The sequence below is a fragment of the Symphodus melops genome (genome assembly GCF_947650265.1).
Source record: "Symphodus melops genome assembly, chromosome: 2".
Taxonomy (NCBI): domain Eukaryota; kingdom Metazoa; phylum Chordata; class Actinopteri; order Labriformes; family Labridae; genus Symphodus; species Symphodus melops.
This window is the reverse complement of record NC_136692.1, coordinates 6,866,002-6,875,027: the sequence shown is the minus strand read 5'-3', so window position 1 is coordinate 6,875,027 and position 9,026 is coordinate 6,866,002.

Sequence of the window (9,026 nt, the reverse complement as noted above, 5' to 3'; positions counted from 1 at the left end):
TACATTTATAGCTATAAACAAAGACAAACATGTGTGAAGTTCTACAATCCATTTTTTCATTTACCTACTTGGGGGTCTTTTTTTTTTTTTTTTTTGCAAATTTCTCATTTGTGATTTCCATGCAAGCTATAATGAAACCATCATCCGCCAACTAGCTTCTTAATGCTTCATGTCAGGTAACCGTTATTAAGGTTGAATTCATTTTACCTATCAGGCATCAAACTGCTTTAACAATGAACACGTTTAGGAATCCTAACCCTGAAGACGAGCAGCACAAACGTCAGCTCCAGCTCGAGTCAGGCCCCTTCCTCCTCCAGCCTGCCACTGACAGCAGAGAATAAGAAGCTCCAACTGCATTCTTCTTAACAGATCATAGTTCTGTATTTGTGGCTAGATAGGAGTGGTGTTATGGATTATCTCGAGGTGACAAGCTGAGGTCGTGTGCTACGTGTTGTGCTTTGCATGCCCCGGCAGTGGTAGGTTGGCTGTAGGGAACACAGCGAGCACAGTGTGTTTTAGAGGTTTGTTCCTTAATGCTGACAAGAGAGCGTGGTGAAGTTTGTACAGCAGAACAGAAGGACGGCTTCTCTGATGTTTTCTGTGCAGGAGACGAAGAAGGTGCAGCGTGACAGAGCGTGTCCTGAGTTTCTGCATGGCAGAGAGCCTCTGTGCATCTCAACAAAGCGGGGAGCAGCAGTGACAGCGAAGACAGATATTCTGCTGAGTCAGAGCTCTGTTCTCCGGTCTGTATTGATTCAGCACCTGTCATAGATAGCCACTCCATCCAACGGCCTATAGGCAATCGCACACAGAACAGATGGCTACGTCTGGGACTTTTCAACATCGTTACGAGAAGAAACTCAAACACAAAACCCCAAACTACTTTCTCAGGGCTTTTATTTGAATTTCTTGCTGATAAGTTATTTTCCTATTTTTTCTCTGCTTTGCTTAATGTGTGAAATAAAAAAAAGAAGAAGGAACTTTGAAAGATTTTCATCACAAATACATTTTTTTCAGCTTTTTTCAAATACAGCCACAACAGAGAAAATAACCAAGATCACACTTAAAATGTATCAACACAACACATCGAAAAATGAAATATAAACTTTCACTTCAGTTCTGCAAATACAGATACTTGTTTACGCTCTCAGCACAACGTCATATTTCAAGCCACAGAAGCTGATCAGTCTTCCTTCCTGTTGCTCATTCGTAACACAACATTTCACCTTGTCATTGCAACCCCAATAGAGAGGAATCACCCAGCCGGCCCTCTGGCACTGTTCCATCACCACACTCACAGTGCCTAAATGAGTAAGATGCAGAAAGATGTTACTTGACTTCTAAACACACTTCAGCCACCAGGGTCTCTAAATCAAGAGTAACAAAAGTTGGTGTCGGTGCTGGTCATGGGGGTGATTCTCTCTGCTACTCCAACCCCACCCCTGATGAAAACAAACTCTGAGTAGACTGTAGTAAAGATCTACGGGCGAAACAGACACGAGGAAGATGATATGTTTACCGACCAATATTTAGTATATTTATATATAGTATATTTTCTATCTTTCTTTTTTTTTTTTATCACAGCAGCACATTCAGCAACAGTATACGGCAGTTCTAGCTTTGATAATTATGATTATGATTATTATTATAACTGTTTGAAATATTTGAGGTTAGACAAGTTCTAACCTCAAAGACAAAGAGATACACCAATGGATTGATTAAAAAAATAAAGAAAAAATCATGATTCAGTGACCAGTGGCAACACTTTTAGAGACAGAGATACCTCTGATCAGTGTCCTCTGGTCCTGTATGTTGGCTGTAAGTTGACTATTGACGTGTTGTGAGTTTACAGTATTACCAGGTTGTAGTTAATGAAATCCTGATGTTGTGTTCATTGTTTTCATTTCCCTTCATTGATGTTGACGAGAGCAATGAGTAGATCTGAAAACACAACAAACATCCGCACAGACTGTACACCATTCTTTAAGAAATATTGATCCAATAATCAAGAGAGGTTGACACTTGAGAGTCTCTGAGAAAACCTTTTTCCTCTGTTAGGTTAGCTGTAAGACGTGCCGACATGATCCTGTAGTCTTCACGTGTTTGTAGTCATGACCTGGCTGCCATAAATCACCAGCAAGAAGCAGTGATGTAAAGTGAACCAACAGAGGAAAATGTCATCCATGCGGAACAGACGTTCACACAGATAGCTCTTTTTTTTCTCTTTATACTCATTCACACTTATATCTCCGAAATAGATCAGTTTGATATTCAAAGCGCGGCGTTATTAAAATATGATTTCAATTGAGCCCTTAGGGGTCCATGTCCCTTATCTCTCAGTGGTCTCAAAGGAAGAATGAAGATCAAGACTCCTCCCTGTGTGGGTCCATGCTGACACGGATTAACTCCTCTACCATGAATGTATTAACAAATGAGGTTAATACATGATAAGCGGAGAAATAAGGTCAAACTAAGTGCTAAAACAAGCAGCGTTTAGCATCATAAAAATCCTCATGTCCATGGTGATCTTTTTAAAAAATGTCTTGTAGACAGTTGAACGCTTTCCTCACAATAATCTTAGCTCGAGAGTTTAGCAAAAAAAAAAATACACACATTTGTCACACGGATAAAAATACTTTAGAAAGTGAGACTCTGCTTGCGCTGCATAAAATGGGCATCAGAGCTTCTTTACTATACAACGCTAACTTTTGGGACTACAATCCCTGTCATTTGTCATTACAGAAAGTTAATATGCCGACACTGCACTGACCCAGATTCACAGGGAAGTTAAGCACATACACACACTTTGTAAGAGCGATGGGGGAGTCTCTAAAAGCAGAAGTCAAAGCTCAACCTGTCATATCGCTGCTCTCCAGAGCTATGTTCTCGTGGCGGCCACAGAAAAAAAAAATAGAAGGGGGCTGATCAAAGTAGAGTTCAACCTGGGAAATTATCAAAGCAGGCATGATGCAAAACCCTCCTTAAAAAAAAACAAAACGTAATACACACTGCTGAGTTAAATACATTCTTTTAAACCACTTCGCCCCGACAGGCTGAAATGTGTCTGTTGAAAACGACATCAAGACACTTAAAGCGACGGGGAATTCGCTGTTTCTGCGAGCTAGTGACGTTAAGCTCTGTTATAAAGTGTCTTAAAAACCACTACTGTACCACTATCCTACAGACGCACATTAACTTGAAATAAAAGCTAGAGTTTGTCTCTCAATCTGGAAGCCTGCCCTCACTGATTATGGGCAGTATTAAGGGGGAAATAACATCAATAATAAGAACAAAAAACTAAATGAGGTTTATGAACACCTGTGAACTTGTTGGATGTTGCAGTGGAAGCTTTTGAACGCTTGGATCGCTCCCAAGATGAACGTTTCACTGCATGGCCATACAGCCGATATATCTTTTTTAACTTCCCTTTGAAAAGGCCATGAAAGGGAAATCCCATTTTTCATGTCGACGATGCAGCGATGCAGCTGTGTCAACTTGGAACAGCAGACAGGAGTGGACGACTGCAAACACACTTTTTTTATCAAACTGAGGTTTAAAACAACTTTGTAATGACTCACGTTACAAAAGATTAATGACCGAGAAGGAGCCTTATCAAAGCCATTCCCACATCAGGATCAGGAGCAGGAACACAGAGTTTGAGGCAGGCTGTGGCTTTTCCTTGTAGGTCTATAAAGTCGTGTTTTATGATGTGGTATTTTGCATTCGGAGGTGGATGCTCCTGACATGTAAACATATAGTACGAAAAAGGCAGGGAGGGGAAGACGAGCGCATTATTCTCAAAGCATGGTTTCAAAGGCTTCATTAGGAAGAGCCTCCTGGATGTCACAAAGCCAAAAAAATGACCGTGACATGACTTGTGTTTGTTCTCCACAGGGTAACTTTAATCAGGTCAAATCTATGGTTTTCCTCTCTAAAGTACAGACTTCTCACTATAGTGATGTCCTTCATGCTGTGAAAGCAGTCCCTCTTAATTGAGTTTCGTTTCCAAGTAATCAATCTGGTTTTCTTCTGCCTTGCAGGCCGGATGCTGTTTTTTGTTTTTTTTCCTTCAATCATTTAAAGTACTCTCTTTCAAACACCTGTTTGTTAAACACGACTGATACACCCTGTACTTTCACTCAGTTCAATCTAAACTTTATTACAGACTCAAGGTACAGATCAACAGTTCACAAATGTCCACAATGCACACTTTGTAAGAGAGCGGACACTTTCCATACATTCCTTGAAGAGGACTGAGATCATCTTTAGCGGTGGATCGAGACAAGAATATAATAAATACAAGTACTTTCTGCGCTCTCTGACTGATCTGTAGTTTGTTTTTACGACTATCACTGTGCGGCTCATGAAAGTATCTTCTTGTAATGTTCCTCTTTGAGCGAGCATAATCAAACAAGATCCGTACGTAATCGTAACGGAGCAGTCGGATAAAAGGCAATTACAGAGGCCCGCAAACAAGCGAGCCTTTTTTTTTTTTTTTTTTTTTTACGCCAAAAGACACATCTGTGTCTACACAATTAGTGTCTATCTATTCTATTGGTTCAAGGAGAATGATCACTTTGTTTCAACTCGTACAGATTGATAAAGACTGCAGAGTTCATGATTGTGTTGAGCGCGACAGAGCCGCAGCCATCCCTGTCCAAACGTACACTTCCTACAGAAATACAAATGGGTTTGTTTCCTTTCTTACAGCAGCTGTATCTCTGCTTCAAAAAAATCTATCTGAGGCAGAGCATGAAGGATTGCTTTAGACAATCTCTCTTCCCCCCCTCCCAGCTACAATCTTACACACCCAAACATTTCAGTGTACACTGACATATTCCCTCATACAAAGTGAGCTTTACCACTCATTTTAGGTTTAAAAAAAGAAAGAAAATATGTCAGTCACTTCTGGGTTGAAATCGTCTCTTCCCCTTTAAATGGGGAAAAAATAGCGTCTTCATGTTCGTGACAGTAAGAGAAGGCAAACTCTGCAAACATGAGGATAAATTCTGTGAAAGTGGGGAAATCACTAAAAAATGTATGCACCGTGTTGCACTGTGAGGCATTTCTCTGAAAATCACTAAGCAGCTGCTACGTTCTAAGCCTTTAACACCCCAGTTTTTTTTATTTTTATTATTTATAGGAAAGATCTATCTTATCTTGACTTAAGCAGTTCATTTCAATTTGTATGAAATGTGTGTATTGAAAAAGAGCCTGGAAGCTAGGACGGCCCCTGGTTCAGCGTATAGATTTTCTGTGTGGGGAGCAAAGAAAAGAGAGTCACATAACAATAGAAAAGTTAATGCACCAAGACAGAGCGCACACAGAGTGGGGGAGGGGCAGGGCCAATGTGTGGGGCCCACACTGGTCCCAGATGTAGCCTGTGGTGGGGGTGGATAGAAAGACAAGTGAGGCCTCAGAGAGACAGAACAACTGAGAGGATGAGACACTCCAACGGCCTCCAGCTAGACTCTCTGCACAGATTTTGAGATTTAAAAAAACAAAAAACAAAAAAAAAAACAGACACAACAGAGGCAGACAGAGAACTTTCTAGCACCACAAGTGTGTCAACATGACCTCTTTAGGCGAGCATAACAATAAGTGAATGACACCATTTGTTTGCACTCAGATTAGCACAGTTCACCACACTGCTTTGTCAGGCCTGGTTCATTGATGCCGACATGCTACATCCACACATTGGACCAGACGCCTGTTTCTGTGGAAGTGAGAGTTATCTGTCCACGGCTGAGTCTGGACAACTTTTAATCCATGTCTGACATCTGCACCCCTGCTTGAGCTTCTTCTAACTTTATTAACGCCGTAACAAGTCGACTGACATGCTGTTCAGAGCGTCAGCAGGTCAGAGAGTGAAAGCACTATTTTTATGACTATTTCTCTTTCTACTTGTATCAGACGGAAACATTACTGGAGTGTTCGTGTCTGAATCAGTATTGGAAGATAACATTGTATTGGAACATTTTGAATTAATTTCATCCAATTGTACAATATCAAACTTAAAAGGGCTGCCATTGGATGTAATGTACCACTGTTAGCTTAAAGCTAATTGTAGTCCCAATATATTGAGAATGGATGAAGTAGAGAGGAAAATATTGAACATAGAAATCACCCAAGAGAGTGAACTGTAATTTTAATCACACACATCAACTTCAATTGCACACACACACAGAACATCAGCATGGTGTTGAGAAAGAACAAGAACTCCTCTGCACAGCTTTAAAAATACCTCGGGTCATTCTGGGGACAGCTTTCAATGACAACGTCAAGTCATGCTGGACCACTAACGTCCCCTGAAGTGAATCCATGTCTCACCACGACGGCCACATTCAAAGTGACGTGCACATGTGCGCATGCAGCTCCAACTTTAAAAGGACAACGTTTGCTGCCTGCAGTCTGAGTCCACGTGAATCTCATGAATTCTAAGACCGTGATGTAGCAGAATATAAAGGTGATGAAATGATTCACATGAGTCGGACGGTTGTCTGAAGTTGTTGTTTTTTTTTTTGTCGTACTAAACAAAGGCTTCACTGTGAGTCGAAACACTTTAAAATGAAGGAGCCACCAACCAACAATAGCAAAACACTTTTATCCATTCACAATTCACTCCTCAAAAATCAATGCCCTTTCTCTGGAGACATTACATCTGTGAGGCTGAGGGGAATCGTAACAACTCAAATCTTTCAGCAGCTTTGCATCACACTGAGAAGACAGTCCACACTGACACTTCTCAGGAGATTGAAATGAATGTTGTATCACTTTCTGTGAGTCTTATACTGACATGACGACCAGTCGTAAAAAAAAAAAAAAAAAAAAAAACCCTTTTACTGCATAGAAGCTTTTGTTGTGACCATGCTACGCCACAGGGTGAATGACTAACCATAACGGATCAGCTGGAAGCCCCGAAACAAATAAGTGAGCACATAGTGGGGCGAGATAGTGAGTGAAGACAATATGCTCGCTTCTCTTTCCTAAAAAAAGACCAGCTAATCCATCATTAAAAAGATCCGGTCACTTTTAAAACTAAGAATAGAAACATTTGAACAGCTACCTTGTGAAAGTCTCCCTGCACAGAAATATTTCATGACAAATCGAATAAGCAATGAAATGCAGTGGAGACACTATTCTTTGTAGAATAGAACTGAGTCAAAACCTACTAAAGCCAAACTATGTCTACTTTGCAGCAATATGATATTTTGATTGCACAACAAAGTAAACAGGTGAATGAAAGCATGAAAGCTACTTACGTAATGATTGGTTCATAAAACTCGAAACGAGTGCAGACATTGGTCGAAGTTTATACCCATTTACAACTGCTACAGATTACAGATTTTTTTTTCCTTTTTCATGTTTTCTTTCAGAACACGTGAGTTAATAATTACTGTCAGGACAATCTCAAAGAAAATCTTGAAAAGTGTATGTGGATGAAATGACCAACCCTGCCTTTAAATGCCACAAAAATGTCCCATTTTAAATCTGCTTGTCATCAAGGGTTATACTCACACCATCCGATTACACATTCACTTCCCTCTGCTTAAATCATAATAAATGCTGCACATGCACCACAGCCATATTGTTTAAGTGATACATAAACTGAGCACATACACTTCAAAGGAAGTAAAAGAGACACATGTAAGTGCAGTGTTAAACGAGGGTGCTCAGTGAGCACAAATCATCAGGCCACTCTTCACGTTCAGATCTGTGCTAATGTGTTAGCAGCTTGTGTTAGCGCAGACAGCAGGAATCCTTATGTTCTATGATGCTGTTCAAGAAGAAAACTCGAAGCTGGACACATGTAAGATCTGAGCTCTATCATATTACATTTTTAGTCAAAAAAAAAAAAAACGTGTTCACACACAAAGAATGCTCTTCATTACTACGTTCCTATCAGTGGAGGATTTGTCAATACTTTTGGGCGGTTTCTTCAAAAGACGTTAATCAACCACACACCCACCGAGAGAGTAACAGAAGCCCGTGTGGATGGATTGGTTTTGTTACTGATGGTCCAGCAGTGAATCAGGCTGAGTTGTAACGAGTATTTACAACTACAACTACGTGTATTAGGCAGGCTAACAGACATGAAAAGAAAGTCCAGAGAATAACCTTGTTCTTCCTCGCTGCACCAAACCGCTGCTGACGCTATACTTTTAGGCATTGCTGGATCATCTACTTTATCATCCCCCCTGACACAATTAAGTGCTCTTTTCTTAGTTTTGTGCTTTATTGTCCAGCATGGGATGGCGTCAAGAACCCGTATAGCAAGGCCCAAGTCACATGCCATTCGAGAAGGCTAAGTCAGAGTCCCAAAAAAAGACACGCATTATGCACCCTGCGAGAAGAGAAAATACACACTTGGCCGAAAACCTGGTGAGAGTGTTTGCTGTCACGTCAATGCAGTTCCACATTGCAGCATAACACAAACAATGTGGTTAGGAGAGTTAAAATTGATGTGGTGGACGAGAGCGCTACGACTATTGATTGTTCTGTTTCTATTGCCTCATCTCTCATCTCTTTAGCAGTATCAAACATCTGAACAGGAGCTGGACTGAGAGAAAAGCCTGAGAGGAAAAAGGAGAGGCAGTCCTGTTCCAGTTAGCGGGGGTACCATGGCTACCTCAAAGCTCGGCTACAGAACAACAACAGGGGGCTCCGTGGTGTTCAGCCAATATCGCTGCTTCCTCTCCCAGGAGACGGGGAACACAATGCACTCCAAACTGCCGCCGACTCACCCTGAAATTAAAGCTTTTTCTTAGCCAGTGTGGCAGAAACAGGCTTTATTCAGCAACTAGAAATACAGCTACAGAGGGAGGAACGTTTAGATGATTACATATACAGGTGGTTCAAACTCTTAGAATGATGAGAAATCTGAAAATGGCTTTATGCAAGCTAAAGGTAATAGTAGTTTAGGATCAGAAATAGTGTATTTCAAACTTCCCTCCAATAAGTGCCAAATCAGTTTGACACAAAATACCTCCACTGTATTGTCTTTATATGCACTTACTTTACAACAT